Source organism: Palaemon carinicauda, chromosome 9, assembly GCF_036898095.1.
Source record: "Palaemon carinicauda isolate YSFRI2023 chromosome 9, ASM3689809v2, whole genome shotgun sequence".
Classification (NCBI taxonomy): Eukaryota; Metazoa; Arthropoda; class Malacostraca; order Decapoda; family Palaemonidae; genus Palaemon; species Palaemon carinicauda.
This window is the reverse complement of record NC_090733.1, coordinates 922,767-944,051: the sequence shown is the minus strand read 5'-3', so window position 1 is coordinate 944,051 and position 21,285 is coordinate 922,767. Positions and strand designations below refer to the sequence as shown.

General features: G+C 41.4%; 1 pseudogene; it reads right to left on the bottom strand.

The window, feature by feature from the left end:
• Positions 1 to 18,338, bottom strand: part of LOC137647344 (frizzled-10-like) — a 35,186-nt pseudogene extending 16,848 nt beyond the window's left edge.
• Between the last annotated feature and the right edge of the window lie 2,947 nt (positions 18,339 to 21,285).

Genomic DNA, 21,285 nt, shown 5'->3' with positions numbered 1-21,285 from the left:
TAACCTTACTCTTACCCACATTATTATTATTATTATTATTAAATGCTAAGCTACAACTCTAGTTGGAAAAGCAGGATGCTATAAGCCCAGGGGCCCCAACAGGGAAAATAGCTCAGTGAGGAAAGGAAACAAGGAAAAATAAAATATTTTAAGAATAGTAACAACATTAAATAAATATTTCCTATATAAACGATAAAAACTTCAACAAAACAAGAGAAAGAGAAACTAGATAGAACAGTGTGCCTGAGTGTACCCTCAAGCAAGAGAACTCTAACCCAAGACAGTGGAAGGCCATGGTACAGAGGCTATAGCACTACCCAAGACTAGAGAACAATGGTTTGATTTTGGAGTGTCCTTCTCCTAGAAGAGCTGCTTACCATAGCTAAAGGGTCTCTTCTACCCTTACCAAGAGGAAAGTAGCCACTGAACAATTACATTGCCGTAGTTAACCCCTTGGGTGAAGAAGAATTGTTTAGTAATCTCAGTGTTGTCAGGTGTATGAGGACAGAGGAGAATCTGTAAAGAATAGGCCAGACTATTCGGTGTCTGTGTAGGCAAAGGGAAAGAACCGTAACCAGAGAGAAGGATCCAATATGGTACTGTCTGGTCAGTCAAAGGACCCCCTAACTCTCTAGCGGTAGTATCTCAACGGGCGGCTGGTGCCCTGGCCAACCTACTACCTACATTAACTCTCAACTTCCTTCTCTCACACACCCTTCCAAATTCTGTCACTACTCGGTCAAGCTTCTCTTCTGTGTCTGCTACCAGTACAGTATCATCCGCAAACAACAACTGATTTACCTCCCATTCATGGTCATTCTCGCCTACCAGTTTTAATCCTCGTCCAAGCACTCGAGCATTCACCTCTCTCACTACTCCATCAACATACAAGTTAAACAACCACGGCGACATCACACATCCGTCTCAGCCCCACTCTCACCGGAAACCAATCACTCACTTCATTTCCTATTCTAACACATGCTTTACTACCTTTGTAGAAACTTTTCACTGCTTGCAACAACCTTCCACCAACTCCATATAACCTCATCACATTCCACATTGCTTCCCTATCAACTCTGTCATATGCTTTCTCCAGATCCATAAACGCAACATACACCTCCTTACCTTTTGCTAAATATTTCTCGCATATCTGCCTAATTGTAAAAATCTGATTCATACAACCACTACCTCTTCTAAAACCACCCTGTACTTCCAAGATTGCATTCTCTGTTTTATCCTTAATCCTATTAATCAATACTCTACCATACACTTTTCCAACTACACTCAACAAACTAATACCTCTTGAATTACAACACTCATGCACATCTCCTTTACCCTTATATAGTGGTACAATACATGCACAAACCCAATCTACTGGTACCATTGACAACACAAAACACACATTAAACAATCTCACCAACCATTCAAGTACAGTCACACCCCCTTCCTTCAACATCTCAGCTTTCACACCATCCATACCAGATGCTTTTCCTACTCTCGTTTCATCTAGTGCTCTCCTTACTTCCTCTATTGTAATCTCTCTCTCATTCTCATCTCCCATCACTGGCACCTCAACACCTGGAACAGCAATTATATCCGCCTCCCTATTATCCTCAACATTCAGCAAACTTTCAAAATATTCCGCCCACCTTTTCCTTGCCTCCTCGCCTTTTAACAACCTTCCATTTCCATCTTTCACTGTCTCTTCAATTCTTCTGCCAGCCTTCCTTACTCTCTTCACTTCTTTCCAAAACTTCTTCTTATTCTCTTCATATGAATGACCCAATCCCTGACCCCACCTCAGGTCATCTGCCCTCTTTGCCTCACGTACCTTGCGCTTTACTTCCACATTTTTCTCTCTATATTTTTCATACTTCTCTATACTATTATTCTGCAGCCATTCTTCAAAAGCCTTCTTTTTCTCTTCCACTTTTACCTTCACTCCTTCATTCCACCATTCACTGCCCTTCCTCATGCTGCCTCCAACAACCTTCTTGCCACATACATCACTTGCAATCCCAACAAAATTTTCTTTTACTAACTTCCACTCCTCCTCTAAATTACCAGTTTCTCTTACTCTCACCTCGTCATATGCCATTTTCAACCTTTCCTGATATTTACTTTTTACCCCCGGTTTTATTAACTCTTCAACCTTCAATACCTCCCTCTTACATCCACCTACTCTATTCCCCCACTCTTTTGCTACAACTAATTTTCCTTCCACCAAAAAATGATCAGACATACCGTTTGCCATACCCCTAAACACGTGCACGTCTTTCAATCTTCCAAAAATTTTTTTAGTTATCAACACATAATCCATTAATGCCCTTTCTACTACTCTTCCATTTGCCACTCTTACCCATGTATACTTATTCTTATCTTTCATTTTAAAGAAGCTAGCACTTATTACCATCTCTTGTTCAACACACATATCTACCAGTCTCTCACCACTCTCATTTTCACCTGGTACGTCATACTTCCCAATGACACCTTCTACCTCTCCAGCGCCCACTCTAGCATTTAAGTTATCCATGACAACTACATAATTCCTTCTACCCAGTCCTTCTACACACCTAGTTAATTCATTCCAGAACTCATTCCGCTCTTCTTCACTTTTCTCACTACCTGGCCCATACGCACTGACAAACGCCCAACATTCCCTACCCAACCTAACCCTTACCCACATTAACCTAGATGATATCTCCTTCCATTCCACTACTTTACCTGTCATCCATTCACTCAGCAATAACGCCACACCCTCTCTCGCTCTTCCCCTTTCAATCCCAGACACTCTACCAGACATTTCACCAAACATCACTTCACCCTTTCCTTTCATCTTTGTCTCACACAAGGCCAATATATCCATCCTTCTACTTCTAAACATACTTCCAATCTCACATCTTTTACTCTCTATCGTACTACATCCACGCACATTCAAACACCCCAAAACTAGAGTGCGGGGAGCAGTCACTCTCCCCCCAGCTCCATCTCCTTGTCGGTGTCTCGTAGGAATTTTATACAGGAGAGGGGGTTCCCAGCCCCTTCGTCCCGTCCCTTTTAGTCGCCTCTTACGACACGCAGGGATAACGTTGGCGCTATTCTAATTTTTATATGTTAATAACTTTTCATACAGTTTATTTATCTCCTTTCTTCAATCGGCTATTTTTCCCTGTTGGAACCCTTGGGCTTATAGCATCCTGCTTTTCCAACTACGGTGTTAGCTTTGCTAATAATAATAATAATAATAATAATAATAATAATAATAATAATAATTGGAAAATTTAGTAGCCGACTAGGAGAACTCATCAATTTGACTGAGTTTTATAAGTTTGCCTTGAAATTGGAAGAAAGCTGCAGACTCTGTGATCAGTCAACCCTCATATTTTTCAAATGTCCTAAATCATTTAGAGATTACATTTCTGCTGAATAGATTTTCTCAGAATAATTCCCCTTACTATCAAGAGTAAATGGGTGTACTTTACTGTATATTCTAAATGGACAAAGACAAGCAAAACTTGAAAAAATTTAGTTGCATTATTAGAAATAAAAATGTAGAGTATTAATGGTAATGTCGATGTCTCACAGGATGTAGGTACAGGAGAGGAGGTTCCTAGCCCCCTCGTCCCGTCCCTTTCAGTCGCCTCTTACGACACGCAGGGATAACGTTGGCGCTATGAAGCTTCATCTGTGGTGGATAATGTGGGAGGGTGGGCTGTGGCACCATAGCAGTACCAGCTGAACTCGGTTGAGTCCCTTGTTAGGCTGGGAGGAACGTAGAGAGTAGAGGTCCCCTTTTTGGTTTTGTTTCTTTGTTGATGTCGGCTACCCCCCAAAATTGGGGGAAGTGCCTTGGTATATGCATCCATGCATTAATGGTAATGAATTCCTTCTAAAAAAAATTCCTGATCTTCCCCTTCAATGTTGTCAGAATAAAATATGAAAAAAAATTTACAAGTTGCAATGAATAGACTCTCGCCAAACCAATCAAACAACCAGTAAATAATTTTTGCTTAACATCTGTATGTGAAATCTATAACACACCACATGTCTGAGGATGTACAGTAACAATATAACATTGACAAGGTCAAAAATCGTCTTTAAGTTGCTATTAGAACATACTGTACCATACTACACTTGATCACTATGGTTAGAACGTCTCTCAGGGTGAACTGAAGTTTAAATATCATATCTTTTTATACGTATTTCAAAGAGAAGATGCTAAAAGCTAATAATAATTCATGTTATATGTCTCTACCAAAACAAATGCTAGCAGTAGTTTCATTACTATTATTGTTATCATTATTACATGCTAAGCTACAACCCTGGTAGGAAATTCAGGACGCTATAAGCCAAAGGACTCCAACCGGGAAATATAGCCCTTAGAGGAAAGGAAATAAGGAAATAAATATGATATTTTGTTTATAAAATAAATTTTTGAATATACTTATCCGGTGAATATATAATAGCTGACGTCTCCGGCGGCTCGACAGAAAAACACAAAAACTCGCGAGCGATCACTATGAAGGTTGCGAGTGCCCACCAGCACCAACTATCGGCCAGATACCGCATATACATGTAAACAGCTCCAGTTCTTCTCATCCCGCTGGGTCTCTATTGGGGAGGAAGGGGGGGCCTTTAATTTATATATTCACCGGGTAAGTATATTCAAAAATTTATTTTATAATCAAAATATCATTTTTAAATATTTAACTTAGCCGGTGATTATATAATAGCTGATTCACACCCATGGTGGTGGGTAGAGACCAGAATTAATACAGTTTACAGCGTATATGCTTAGAGTTTTTGACAGTTATATCATAACAAAACCCAAATATATATAGGTACCTGGTAAGGAAGTTGACTTAGACGATTACTCTGCCTTGTTAGTCTGTCTTCCTCACGAAGCCCAGCCATCCTCTTAGGATGCTGAAAGACTCCCAGGAGCTGAAGTATCAAGGGCGGCAACCCATACAACAGGACCTCATCAAACCCCTAATCTGGGCGCTCTCAAGAAATGACATTTGACCACCCGCCAAATCAACCAGGATGCGAAAGGCTTCTTAGCCTTCCGTACAACCCAAAAAACAAGATTAAAAACATTTCAAGAGACAGATTAAAAGGATATTGGAATTAAGGGAATGTAGTGGTAGAACCCTCACCCACTACTGCACTCGCTGCAACGAATGGACCCAGTGTGTAGCAGTCCTCATAAAGAGTCTGGACATCTTTTAAGTAAAATGACGCGAATACCGACTTGCTTCTCCAAAAGGTCGCGTCCATAATACTTCGCAGAGATCTATTTTGCTTAAAGGCCACGGAAGTTGCTATAGCTCTTACTTCGTGCGTCTCAACTTTAAGCAAGCATCGGTCTGTTTCATTCAAGTGAGAATGAGCCTCTCGGATTAAAAATCTGATAAAATATGACAAAGCATTCCTTGACATAGGTAATGATGGCTTCTTAACTGAGCACCATAAGGCCTCAGATCCACCTCGTAAGGACTTAGTACGAGCTAAATCGAACTTAAGAGCTCTAATTGGACACAGTACTATTTCAAGTTCGTTGCCTAAGATCTCTGACAGGCACGGTATATCAAAAGACTTAGGCCAAGGACGAGAAGGCAGTTCATTTTTGGCTAGGAAACCAAGTTGAAGTGAATATGTGGCTTTCTCTGTGGAAAAGCCGATGTTCTTACTGAAGGCATGAATTTCACTGACTTTTTTAGCTGAAGCCAAGCACACTAGGAAAAGCGTCTTGAGGGTGAGATCCTTCAGGGAGGCTGAATGTAATGGCTCAAACCTCTCTGACATCAGGAACCTTAGGACCACGTCTAAGTTCCATCCAGGAGTTGCCATACGACGTTCCTTAGAGGTCTCAAAAGACTTAAGGAGATCTTGGAGATCTTTATTGTTGGAAAGATCTAAGCCTCTATGTCTAAAGACCGAGGCCAACATGCTCCTGTAGCCCTTAATAGTGGGTGCTGAGAGGGAGCGAACATTTCTCAGATGTAATAGAAAATCTGTGATTTGGGCTACAGAGGTACTGGAAGAGGACACAGATGCTGACTTGCACCAGTCTCGAAAGACTTCCCACTTCGACTGGTATACTTTGATGGTAGAAGCTCTCCTAGCTCTCGCAATCGCACTGGCTGCCTCCTTCGAAAAGCCTCGAGCTCTTGAGAGTCTTTCGATAGTCTGAAGGCAGTCAGACGAAGCGCGGGGAGGCTTTGATGAACATCCTTTACGTGGGGCTGACGTAAGAGATCTACCCTTAGAGGAAGACTCCTTGGAATGTCTACCAGCCATTGAAGTACCTCGGTGAACCACTCTCTCGCGGGCCAGAGGGGAGCAACCAACGTCAACCTTGTCCCTTTGTGAGAGGCGAACTTCTGCAGTACCTTGTTGACTATCTTGAATGGTGGGAATGCATACAAGTCCAGGTGAGACCAATCCAGTAGAAATGCGACTATGTGGATCGCCTCTGGATCTGGGACTGGTGAGCAATAGATTGGGAGCCTTTTGGTCAACGAGGTGGCAAAGAGGTCTATGGTGGGTTGACCCCAAGTCGCCCAAAGACTTTTGCACACGTCCTTGTGGAGGGTCCATTCCGTGGGTATCACCTGACCCCTCCGACTGAGACAGTCTGCCAAGACGTTCAAGTCCCCCTGGATGAATCTTGTCAACAGGGAGATGCTTCGATTTTTTTACCATATGAGGAGGTCCCTTGCGATCACGTACAGCGTGTGGGAGTGAGTGCCTCCTTGCTTGGAGATGTACGCTAAAGCTGTGGTGTTGTCTGAATTGACCTCTACCACTTTGTTTCGAAGAATGCTTTCGAAATTCATCAAGGCCAAGTGGACTGCTAATAGCTCCTTGCCGTTGATGTGCATGCTCTTCTGAGCTGAGGTCCACAGACCCGAGCATTCCCGACCGTCCAGGGTCGCACCCCAACCCAAATCCGACTCGTCTGAGAACAACACGTGGTTTGGGTTCTTGACTGCTAGGGACAGGCCCTCTCTCAGACTGATATTGCTGTCCCACCAGTTCAGGCATGCTTTTACTGGTTCTGAGACTGGGATTGATACCGTCTCTAAAGTCTTGCCCTTGTTCCAGTGAGAGGCTAAATGGAACTGGAGAGGCCGAAGGTGCAGTCTCCCTAGCGAGACAAACTGCTCCAGGCATGAGAGAGTCCCTACGAGACTCATCCAACTCCTTACTGAACAACGTTCTCTTTTCAGCATTAGTTGGACTTTGAGCAGGGCTTGTTCTATTCGGGTGGCAGACGGAAAAGCCCAAAAAACTAGACTGCGAATCTCCATCCCCAAATATAGAATAGTCTGGGATGGGATCAGTTGGGACTTTTCTAAGTTGACCAAAAGTCCCAACTCCTTGGCCAGACCCAACGTCCAATGTAGATCCTGCAGACAGCGATGACTGGACGATGCTCTGAGAAGCCAGTCGTCCAAGTACAGGGAGGCTCGGATTCCCGATAGATGAAGGAATTTTGCCACATTCCTCATGAGCCTCGTAAACACGAGAGGAGCAGGACTGAGGCTGAAGCACAGTGCTCGAAACTGGTACACCACATTCCTGTAAACAAACCTCAGAAACGGTTGGGAATCCGGGTGTATAGGAATGTGGAAGTACGCATCTCGCAGGTCGAGAGAGACCATCCAGTCTCCCTCTCTGACCGCTGCTAAGACGGACTTCGTGGTCTCCATCGTGAATTTTGTTTTGGTAACAAAAACGTTGAGCGCACTGACGTCTACCACTGGCCTCCAACCTCCTGAATGCTTTGGGACTAGGAAGAGACGGTTGTAAAACCCCGGTGATTGAAGGTCCGAGACTTTCACCACCGCTCCCTTCTCTAGCAACAGAGACACTTCTTGATGTAGAGCTTGTCTCTTTGACTCCTCTCGATACCTGGGAGAGAGGTCTATGGGAGTTGTTACTAGAGGAGGTTTGCGTACAAACGGTATTTTGTACCCCTCTTTGAGCAACAGAGCAAACTCTTGGTCTGCACCCCTCTTCTCCCAGGCCTACCAGAAGCTGTTCAATCGGGCCCCTACCGCTGTCTGAGGCCGTGGGCAGTCAGACTCTGCCACGTGAGGACTTGGCTCCTCTCTTCTTACCTCTCTTTCCCTCGGCACGAGAGCCTCCCCTGCTGGGAGCTCTGCCACAAAAGGGCGGGATAAATCTAGACGCAGGAGTCTCGATTCTGGGTCTCACAAAGGATGAAGAAGGAGTACCCTTGCGAGCAGAGGACGCCATCAGGTCATGAGTGTCCTTCTGCACAAGCGAAGCAGCTATGTCCTTAATCAGCTGTTGTGGAAACAAGGCAGCCGATAAGGGAGCAAAGAGCAGTTCCGATCTCTGACAGGGAGTAACTCCTGCTGAAAGGAAAGAGCAAAGGGTTTCTCTCTTCTTCAAGACTCCCGACGTAAAGGTGGAGGCGAGCTCATTGGAGCTATCGCGGATGGCTTTGTCCATACAGGACATGATAAGTAAGGATACATCTTGGTCAGCAGACGAGATCTTCCCACTTAATGCTCCTAAAGACCAATCAAGAAAGTTAAAAACTTCAAAGGCCCTGTATACGCCTTTAAGTAGATGGTCAAGGTCCGAGGAGGACCAACAAATCTTCAAGCGTCTCATGGCCAGGCGACGGGGAGAGTCTACGAGGCTTGAGAAGTCACCCTGGGCAGAGGCAAGGACTCCCCAGCCGAGAACTTCTCCCGTGTCATACCAGACGCTCAATCGAGAAGCAAGCTTAAAAGGTGGGAAGGCAAAGGCCGTCTTCCCCAAACTCCTCCTGGTATCCAACCAGTCGCCTAGAAGACGTAAAGTCCTCTTAGAAGAGCGAGAAAGCACTAGCTTAGTAAAGGCAGGCTTGGTAGCAGCTAAGCCTAGAGCAAACTCAGATGGAGGCGAACGAGGAGCAACAGCAACAAAATGATCTGGAAAAAGATCCTTGAAAATCATCTTAAAATCCATCGAAGGTTGAACATCCTTAGGTTCTTCTAACTCTGACAAAACGTCCAAAGGATTATCATTAGGATGAGGGTCAGCAACGTCCTCAACTGAAAGAACCTCGTCCGACAACTGATGAGTCTCAAGCAAGGGAGAGACCTGCCTTGGTGGCAATGCTTGACAAGCAGAGTCCACATGCACAGGAGCATCAGTAGCAGTCCAGGACGCTACGTCATGTAACTGCTTAACGGACTGACTGGCAACAACAACAGGAGCGGGAGGACGCTCGACGTCAACTCGAGACTGCCTTGACTGCCTAGATTGAGCAGTCAAAACAACTCTTGACTGCGGTGCTTGACGCTCAACGTCAAAACAAGTCAAGTTAGCTGGTTGGCGAACGTCCTGAACGTCAACACGAGCATGCGGCAGCGGCTGATCCACAAGCGGCTGAAAGTCAACACGGGACTGCATCGAGTAAGGCTCTACGTCACGTGACTGAAGTGACTTTGTAACGTCAACATCAACAGGACGAGCAACGGCTCGTTTGGGCGGCTGACGGCCAGGATCTCGATCAGCTAAACGGCGAGGATCATCGTGAACCTGCTCAGCAGTATACTCCTCCATAAGAGAGGCCAGCTTATTCTGCATATCTTGCAGTACAACCCATTTAGGATCAACGGGAGTGGGTGCGGTTCGAGACGAGGGTAACGTCTGTGACTGCAAAACATTGCCTACACTAAGACTCTCGGAGCCTGTGTTACGCTTCTGTTTAGGCGGCGAGCAGTCTTCCGATGACTGCACAGGGTCAGAGCTGTCCCAATGGCTACAACCAGGATGCTGGACCTGTCATGAAGGGACTGACTTCCGCTTTAAGGGTCTCAAACCTTGCTCCACGGTTTCTTACGCGAGATGCCTTCGGATGACGAGGAGAAAATCGCCTCGCTCGTCTTATGGTAGGGGCGGTCTTGACGAGACACGCCCGAAACCATAGAGGGAACGTCTGTTCGTTGGTTAAAGCCTCTCGAACCCATAAGTCCTACGACATTACTTCTCCCTGGTGCATGGGAGCTTGCAAGAGGTCTCGGACTAGGCGGACGACAGGCACGAACAGACGAACCCTCGGTCGCAACACTGATAACACTTTGCGCACTAATCACTTTATCCCCACGATTTTCTAATGTGGCACTCTGACACTTTAACTCTTTTACATCCGCCATGAGTTGATTATGGTCCGTAGCTAAAGATTCAACTCTCTCGCCCAAAGCTTGAATGGCACGTAACATATCCCGCATTGATGGTTCATGAGTGCTAGTAGAAGGTTCAGGCACAACTACTACTGGGGAAGGATTAGGTTCAGGGGCATGGGAGGAGGAAAATTCTAATGATCTAGAGGAACTTCTCCTCACCCTATCTCTCTCTAGCTTACGAGAATACTTATCAAACTCTAGCCAGTCGAATTCCGAAAGTACCACGCACTCATCACACCGATCTCCTAATTGACAGGTTTTACCCCGACAATTAGAACACACAGTATGTGGGTCGAGAGAGGCCTTTGGAAGACGTTTGTTACAATCCCTAGCATTACATTTACGAAATTTAGGAATTGGAGAAGGGTCAGCCATTTTGAAAAGTCAAAGAAAGTCCAAAAAACAATCCAAAGTCATCAACAATTAAATCTATCCAAAAAAGAGTTCAAGAGTTTAAATTGAAGATAAAAACACCTGCACTGCGAAAGCTCAAAACCAAAAAGAAGTACTTCACCAAGACTGATGAAAAACTCCAGGTTAACAGCGAGTAATGGAATCAACTTGTCGACAAGACTGACAGAGAAGAACTGGAGCTGTTTACATGTATATGCGGTATCTGGCCGATAGTTGGCGCTGGTGGGCACACCCGCAACCTTCATAGCGATCGCTCGCGAGTTTTTGTGTTTTTCTGTCGAGCCGCCGGAGACGTCAGCTATTATATATTCACCGGCTAAGTTAAATATTTAAAAACACTAAATAAGAAGCAACAAATACATACATATACCAAGGCACTTTCCCCACTTTTGGGGTTAGCCGACATCAAACAAATTTAACAAAAAAGGGGACGTCTCCTCTCTACGTTCCTCCCAGCCTGACAAGGGACTCAACCTAGTTTGGCTGGTACTGCTAGGGTGTCACAGCCCACCCTCCCCTGTTATCCACCACAGATGAAGCTTCATAACACTGAATCCCCTACTGCTGCTACCTCCGAACAAATAACGAATATAAAATATCTTAAGATAAGTAACAAGGTTAAAACAGATCAGTAAAATCTAAACTACGAAGGCAGACGTAGGTTAGCTCATTAAACATAAAAACATTTGTTGCAAGTTTGAACTTCTGAAGATGACTGGATTTACAGTGGTTTTCAGGCTGTAAACGAAGCACTAGGACAAAACATAATTATTCAGCATTATAGAAAACAGACCTCCATTATCAAGAAAAATATTGGAAAAGCAAATAGTTTTGTTAAATAGATTGACATGAGTCTCTCTTCATGGTTTATGTATGGAAGATTTATATTTACATTGTTACATATCTTAGGTTATCTTATAGTTTATTATTTATTGCTTCTCATATGTAGTTTAATTATTTCCTTATTTCCTTTCCTTACTGGGTTTTTTCCTGTTGGAGCCCTATGGCTTGCAGCATCCTGCTTTCATTGTAGATTTACAAGTAGTACAGTAATAGTAATAATAATAATAATGGAAGTACTTAGAGAAAAACCAATAAGAAGGCCTACAAAATCATGAAAAAGGGGTACAGATGGAAATCTACATCAGATAAGAAGTTCATATGTTAATGAAGAGAGCTATAATTTCATATCTTCATGAAGATCAGAGATTTCCTAGTCATAAAGGTTTAAAGGTTTATTTTATGTCCATTATTTTTTCTCAAAACCCACCTGTAATCACTACTTCTAAAGATTTGTCATAACTTAAATTGGCAAGAATCAAAAACTTTGTTACCTCAGCAAACTGTTTGTCTGCATCTCTGAAGAAGACATCTTGTTTGCATTTAGAAGCGCACACACCGCCACCTTCTTTGGTGGCCACCCAAGTTTGTCGATGAGGGCAGTTGGATTCCTGTAAATAATACATGTAAAACAATTGTTTGAAGGAATTCATTAAAACTGTAATACTATATACAGATGATCCTGTTAGCAAGTTGAATGGTTTGCAGGTCAAATTTGGTTAAATTTTAGCCTAGGGTAAGCCTAACCAGACTCTTGTGCCTACAATTTCCAACTACAAAAGGAAATAAATAGTCCTGTTTCATATGAAATACATATCTAGTTAACCCTTTTACCCCCAGGCTATTTGGAAATTTCCAACCCTTAACCCCCAGGGGGTTATTTTTTGTTCAAGCACATTTTGCAGTATATATTTTTTAAATTACTCTAACAGCCTTAATTTTCGTCATAGAGAGGTCAGGTTGGTCTCATTCTCTTGGAAAATGCCTGAAGTTTCTCAAAAAATTATCAAAAATATGCCAAAAAAAATTTAAATAGCATTTTTTTCCAAGAACGTACTGGTACGTCCATGGGGGTAAAGGGATGAGTTTTGTGAAACGTACCAGTACGTCCTTTGGGGGTAAAAGGTAGTGCACATGTTATTTTGCTTACTGTATTTAATGATGATATAGTTTTATAGCTGTATTTCTCTATCTAATTACAGTATACGAACTTCTGATACAATACCTGAAATGTATTTCAGATGGATTTATGCTTTTATCTGAATGTTTGTAATTCAAGGACCTTCTGTATATAAAGTACATTACAGATTCACCATTATCATCTGGGTACATTTAATCTTCAACATATATAAATAACTAGAACGGGCACTCCGTAGAGCACATACCTTTGCCTCGTTCATATCAAAAGATAGGAAATTGAATTATGCACATCTTGGCACTTGCTTCAGGCAAAACACATAATAATTGGCCGCGATATAGCAAAAAGACATTTTTGACCGTGACCTTCGACCCAATACGTCCAAAATCTAATCAAATTGTCCATGGATCATGGGCAATCATTCTACCAAATTTCAACAGTACAGATTCACCATTCACCATCATCATCCGGGTATGTGTAATCTTCAACATATAAATAACTAGAATGGGTACACGGTAGAGCACATATCTACGTATAATTCAGATCATAAGATAGGTGATTGAATTATGCACAGCTTGGCAATTATTTCGTACAAACTGGACAATAAATGAGCGCGCTTTAGCAAAAAGAAGTTTTTTACCTTTTCGTGATCTTGACCTTTCACCAAATCCCTCCCTAAATCTTATCAAATTGTCCTTGGATCATGGCCAATCATCCCACCAAATTTCAAGAGATTCGGTCAAATAGAGTTACACAAATCACAAACAAACAAATAAATAAATACACACCTATCAAATATAATAATTGTCATGGAGTTTTTAAGACTAATTCTAATCAGGATTTTAGTATCTTGTGCAAAGCTTGTTTTGAGATCAAGCTAAGATTACTCAAAACTTTTTACATAGAAAAACTTTAACCTAGTTTCAACTTAGATAACTCAACTTTCAGAAGAAAGGAGTTTTAATTTTAACTTATATTAACTTATTGTTGTTCTAGAATTTTATCAATATTTTTAGTGTTGTACAAATCATCATCATCATCTCATCCTACGCCTATTGACGCAAAGGGCCTCCGTTAGATTTCGCCAGTCTCTATCTTGAGCTTTTAAATCAATGCTTCTCCATTCATCATCTCCCACTACATGCTTCATGGCCCTTAGACATGTACTGTAGGCCTGGGTCTTCTTTCTCTTCTAGTGCCAACTGAAATATGTTTTTAATAATGATAAAAATAATGATAATAATGCACGGGAAACCTTCACATCATATACCTGTTTCACCCCCGGAGGAGCTGGGGTTACGAGGACCGAGTTTCCAGAGTAAGGCCTCTCTCTCTCACAGGCGGAGGCAACGGTTCTGGGGACGTGATGTTGGGATACTCCAAACATAACCCATCTGCACTCCTTCGTGTTGGCAAACGGGAACATTCTAGAGCTGCTGGCCACGAGAAGTTGAAAGACCTAAAGACTGGTAGGCACTTAGATTTCCCCTGAAAATATAAGAAGATATGTTACATTGGTCTTCACTAGTCTTGAGTATTCTAACTAATGCTAATAATGTTAGCTAAAATTCTGGTGCCATAATTTAATTAAAATTACTATAAATTGCAACATAAGTCTTGACTATTCTAGCTAATGTCACATATGTTAGCTAAACATTCTGGAGCCAAAAGTTAATAAGAATACAAGTCACTTTTTTCCAAAGAGCCAATATTCTATCAACCATTATCTATTAAGTTTTAACTTCTATCTACCATTCATGTCTGTAAAAACTGATTCCCTCTAAATTTATACTATATCTGAATTTGCTGACACAATACACATCTTAATACATAAAAACCTGTATGATCTATTTGACTTTAACAAGGATTTTTTCAATCGCAGAACTAAAGCTAATTCTTCTAAGCACCCAGAAATTAATTCTTGAAACGTGCATCTATAATAGAGGCAAGGAAAATGTTGTGGGTCACTCCACATTGAGAGTTTATGACTGGGGTTTACTAAATAATTTCCCCATATACAAGAAGAACCTAATTTAAGAATTGGGGAGCCCTAACCTTCAATTTTCATTCTTCCTCAGTCTTGAGTGTGTGCAAAGGTTCATTACTTCAATCGGTTATGTGGTAATCACCAGACTGGGGTCAGAGTCCCGTTTAAACCTCGTTAGAACCTTTGGTCACTGCAACCTCACCATCTTTCTGAGCTTGGGGGTGGTTGGGGGAGCCTATAGGTCTACCTGCTTTGTCATCAGCAGCCTTTCCTTGGCCATCCCTGATCCTAGCTTGGGTGGAGAGGGGGCTTGGGCGCTGATCATATGTATATATGGTCAGTCTCTAGGGCATTGTCCTACTTGCTAGGGCATTGTCCTACTTGCTAGGGCAATGTCCTACTTGCTAGGGCACTGTCCTACTTGCTAGGGCATTGTCCTACTTGCTAGGGTAATGTCCTACTTGCTAGGGCAATGTCCTACTTGCTAGGGCAATGTCCTACTCGGTAGGGCATTGTCCTACTTGCTAGGGCAATGTCCTACTTGCTAGGGCAATGTACTACTTGCTAGGGCAATGTCCTACTTGCTAGGGCTTTGTCCTACTTGCTAGGGCATTGTCCTACTTACTAGGGCATTGTCCTACTTACTAGGGCATTGTCCTACTTACTAGGGCATTGTCCTACTTGATAAGGCAATGTCCTACTTGATAAGGCAATTTTCTACTTGCTAGGGCAATGTCCTACTTGCTAGGGCAATGTCCTACTTGCTAGAGCATTGTCCTACTTGCTAGGGCAATGTCACTGTCCCTTGCCTCTGCCATTCATGAGCAATTTTTAAACCTTTAAATGAAAGGTCAAGTAATTTGCATTTTTCATAATTAGGTGACATGACATCTTGTCAATGCTGGTTCAGTTGGAGCAGTAGGGTGATCGTACCAGTAATCTATATTCTATTACCAAACTAATCAAAATTACCTATAGGGTGTGCATGGTGCTCATATTTCTTTTTTAAATGTTCCAAGCCGACCTGTGAACTACATTTAGATTATGTTTAAACAATGCTAAGTTAGAGATGATGTCACCTACGTTTTTAACTTTTTTGTATTACGATTTATAGCTTTAACTTCAGGATCAACATTATAATAATTTTGTGCTATCTTAAAGTCACTATAAACCTCGGATATCAATCACTATATTGAGTACACTAATGCGTGGAAAGTAAAATCTCAATCTTAGCACTCATGCACTTTACCCGTCCAATAATATTGCTTCTGGTCTCTAAATCTAAATACTACCCTCGGATGTATATGGCCTATCCCACCAATGATCCATTGAACCTAAAGGGACGCAGGAGTTTGACAAACGATAAACATGCTAGGAACCACTCCTGCCATTTGGCTTTTATTCTTTTTAACTTTCCACCTTTCTTTTTCAAATTTCAATCAAGAAATGTGCTATACATCCCCTCCAACACAGTTGAAAAATTTGGCAAAGTCATCCTACTTTAAACTCTATCAACACTGTCAGCGATTGTGACGCAGTTCCAGTAGGCCCTGCTGCTTCCTCCGGTGCCTTAGATGACCGCGGAGGTAGCAGCAGTAGGGGAGTCAGCATTATGAAGCTTCATCTGTGGTGGAAATGTGGGAGGTTGGGCTGTGGCACCCTAGCAGTAGCAGCTGAACTCGGTTGAGTCCCTGATTAGGCTGAAGGAACATAGAGAGTAGAGGTCCCCTTTTTGTTTTGTTTCATTGTTGGTGTCGGCTACCCCCCAAAATTGGGGGAAGTGCCTTGGTATATGGATGGATGGAACACTGTCAGTTATCATATTTCATTATTAGCCTGGCCTGGGAGAGGATTCAATTTAGAAACGATAATATAACCAGACCCACAACAACTATGGCACTTATCCTGTTTCTTTACAATCTTTAAGAAATATCATTCAACAGAAATGTTTGTAACCTCACAGGCAAATAAATACATAAACTAGAGGGGCACTTAGTAGAGCGTAGACCTCTGCCACGGCAGGTTATTTCTCGACCTTGACCTTTGACCTTATCATGTATTAATTAGCGTGCATTTTCATACACTCACAATTGAACCAAGTTTGAAGTCTCTGTGACAACGATGTTCAAACTTATGGCTGAATACGCAAATTGGACATTTTGCTTGATCGTGACCTTGAACTTTGACCTTGATCAACCAAAATTTAATAATTTCCAGCATTTTACCACAGTTAATCCTACAAGTTTCATTACTCTACGATTAAAATTGTGGCCAGGAAGCTGTACACAAACAAACACACAAACAGGGGGTAAAACATACCCTCCTTCCAACTTCAATTTCATGTTCCCTGTAATTATTTTATACACACACTATACATATATAAGCTGTACATCGGCTCCACTCATTTTTCCATAGCTAGAGTCTATTATTATTATCATTATTATTACTTGCTAAGCTACAACCCTAGTTGGAAAAGCAAGATGCTATAAGCCCAGGGGCCCCAACAGGGAAAATAGCACAGTGAGGAAAGGAAACAAGGAAAAATAATATATTTTAAGAACAATGACATTTACATAAATATTTCCTAATATAAACTATGAAAAACTTTTAAAAAAAAGGAGGAAGAGAAACAAGATAGAATAGTGTGCCTGAGTGTACCCTCAAGCAAGAGAACTCTAACCCAAGACAATGGAAGACCATGGTACAGAGGCTATAGCACTACCCAAGATTAGAGAACAATGGTTTGATTTTGGAGTGTCCTTCTCCTAGAAGAGCTGCTTACCATAGCTAAAGAGTCTCATTTGAATAGACCTAAGTTGTGTTATTTGATGGTAGTATGATCACTGCCCTAAATTTTCAGAATACGCTCTCTTAACGTAAATTTTCAATTTCCTATGTTATTTATCCTATAAAAACTAATTTCAAAATACGATATGGGATATGTGTAGTGATAATAAGTAAGAGAAGCAATAATTCACGCAAAGTAGACTCTAATGATGAACTAAATTTGCTTATTTCCATTTTTACCCTTATCTATATACTAGGCACTACAATTTAAGCTTGCTCTCTCTCAATATTTCAGGTCTACATTATGCATCAGTATATTTTACAATAAACGTCATGAATATTTAGCTTTTCCTAATGCAGATAAAGAACAGACATCACAAAAAGGCAAATCACCATCTGCAACTTCTTATTCCGAATAAGGGATAATAAATGTAATGGGCCACCAGTAGCCCAAGCACACAAGTGGCTTATTGAAGGATAAAGCAAAGGGGACGAATCGTCACACCCCCACCCCCATTTCAATAAGGACCCAGCGACCTAGGTTAGAGTAGACATTATTAACGGGTTATTGTGACTCTTCCGATTACTTCTTTGAATATGATCACTGCCTCGGTAGCATTGCTTAACCCTTTTACCCGCAGGCTATTTGGAAATTTCCAACCCTTAACCCCCAGGGAGTTATTTTTTTCCCAGCACATTTTGCTGTATATTTTTTTCAAATTGCTCTAACAGCCTTAATTTTTGTCATAGAGAGGTCAGGTTGGTCTCATTCTCTTGGAAAATGCCTGAATTTTCTCAAAAAATTTTCAAAAATATGAACAAAAAAATTTTATTACATTTTTTTTGCAAGGACGTACTGGTACGTCCATGGGGGTAAAGGGATGGCTTTTGTGAAACTTACCAGTATGTCCTTTGGGGGTAAAAGGGTTAATAGATCTGATGATTTTCTTTTCAGCATTACTGCATTCTGCCAATAAGAAGGTAAAATTCATCCTTCATCATCATGGGTTAGGTAGATCCAATGCGGGTCAAAATTGGGCATAATGCAATTTACAAAATGAGTACACAAAGAAGGTACAGTACAGTTTACAGCATCACATTTTGAGAAGTATTATCTCTCACCTTCAGGCTGGAGTGTTTGAAATGGTGCTGGTAACCCTGCTTCCAAAGTATCCATTCCTATAAACCTGCTTACCATAAGACAAGTCGTAACCCTGTGTTTCCTTCCAAAGTACCCATCCCTATAACCCCTCTTACCCTAAGACAAGTCGTAACCCTGTGTTTGCTTCCAAACAACCCATCCCTATAACCCCTCTTACCCTAAGGAAAGTCAAAACCCTGTGTTTGCTTCCCAACAAAACATCCCAACAACCCATCCCAACAACCCCTCTTACCCTAAGACAAGTCAAAACCCTGTGTTTCCTTCCCAAGTACCCATTCCTATAACACCACTTACCCTAAGACAAGTCGTAACCCTGTGTTTGCTTCCCATGCACCCATCCCTATAACCCCTCTTACCCTAAGACAAGTCAAAACCCTGTGTTTCCTTCCCAAGTACCCATTCCTATAACACCACTTACCCTAAGACAAGTCGTAACCCTGTGTTTGCTTCCCAACAACCCATCCCTATAACCCCTCTTACCCTAAGACAAGTCGTAACCCTGTGTTTGCTTCCCAACAACCCATCCCTATAACCCCTCTTACCCTAAGATAAGTCAAAACCCTACGTTTGCTTCCCAACAACCCATCCCAACAACCCCTCTTACCCTAAGACAAGTCGTAACCCTGTGTTTGCTTCCCAACAACCCATCCCTATAACCGGCTTATCTTAAAGCAAGTCACACCCGAGTGTTTGGAGAGCAAATATTTGGTTACAACTTTATAATATTCTTGTGTGGACACATGACACTCTGACATGTACAAGGTTATGTGTATATGAGCTGTCTTACTATGTAAAGTAGTATACGATACAGTACAAGTGTGGCTCCGAGTTGTCTAACAGTGTATATTACTATAAAATACTATATAGTATAAGTGAGGCGATGAGTTGTCTTTTAAGTACTAGTTTTAGGGTTAGATCAGGATACGCTGGTCTAGGCCTGGTTGATGGGGGAGTGGCCAACCCCTCCCCAGTAGTTAAGTCAGGATACGGCTCCTAGACTGCGTTAAATGGGGTCAAGTTTGTTTCCCTTTTAAAATGTAGTTTTTCCAAAAAATTTTGTAATTTCAAAACATTTGAAATGTGTATAATATGTTTCCCCTAATTATTTGCATCAGTACAGTTTAAAGTATTTACAAATATACCAAGAAAGCTTCTTATTTTCTTCATTTGGGTTATTGTACTACAGTAAAGATTTACCCCACAGGATTTCCTGACCGGGTCCGTCTCAATAAACTACGAATTGCCACATATTAGCAAGGTAAAATAGCAAGTATTTACCAAATAAATGACCTATTTGTGGTTTTTCCTTCACAAAAACATAACTATTACTATTTTATATTTGTTTTAGACGAATGATTTCCGTGGTCTCGTATTCTTTACGTTCGACCAAGGGTGGTGTGTAAGGTACATCGTAAACTCTATTTCCGATAGAAACGAAGACAAGAATCGTTATAATGAAGACAAGAATCGTTAAAATAATGAAAATAGTCGTTATAATAAATCTAACAATCGTTAGGACAAACAGAAGAATGGTTGAAACGAATTCGAGACGATAAAACGAAGTCAAGAATCGTACAGCTAGAAAATCCCCAAAGTGAAGAAGAGACCCTGGTAGAAGAAATCAACAACATGTTTGATAAATGGCTGTCAGGAAGTGACAGAGTCAGATCCAGCGAGGAAGAGAAAATAACATATCAAGAAGTAGAAGCCATCGTAAAAAGCCTGAAAGACAAATACACAATGGACAGGCAAGGATTGAACAATGTTATGATTAAAATGATGGGGAAAGAAATAATAGAAAGTCTGAAGCTGATACTCACAGAAATTGATGAAAGCATATGTATCCCTAAAGAGTGGGAAGAGATGTGGATACTTTCAATCCACAAAAAGGGAAACAAAATGGAACTAGAAAATAAAAGAGGCTTATTTATTACAAGCATAATTAGTAAAATATACGAGAAAATAAGGATGAAAAGATATAAGGACAGATTCAAAGAAGAGATGAGTCGATTCCAGTGTGGAGGCATTGAAGGAAGATCTACGGCCGATCATCTGCTTACACTAAATGTAGTAATAGACTATAACGCCTACTTGGGAGGGTCGACATACGTATGGTTCTGTGATGCGTATAAGTGCTTTGATAAGTTAGACCTTAAGGACTGCATAAAAGAAATGGGAAAAATGATAGGATGGAAAGAAGCATTGATAGTTAAAAAAATGAATGAAAAAGGTAGAGCAGCCATCAACTGTCCAGCAGGTACAACAGAAGATATAACGATTGAAGGTAATGTGAGACAAGGAACAATATATGGACCCAAGCTATGCAGTATAGCAACTGACAAAGTTAATAGCATTAGCAGAAAAAATATCACATTGATAAGAAATATTGAAATTGAATCACTTGTATTTGTAGATGATATAATGTTTCCCTCAGGAAGGAAAGATGGTATCGAAAGTGCCATAAGTAACTGTCATAGCCTAGAGACCCTAAAGAAATTCACTATAAACACCAACCCCAAAAAATCGGGTGTATTAAGAATTAACAAAAGAAAGAATGAGAAAGAGGTGGAGATTGAAACAAAAGTGAAGAACGGAAAAGTAAGTTTAGTTAAGGAATATAAGTATCTGGGTGAATGGTATACAGAGAAGGGAAACAAAGAATTGAGTATCAGTAAAAAAACCCAGAGGGTTGCATATATGACCCAAGAAATAAGAAAATATGGGGATACGAGAAAAGTTGGAA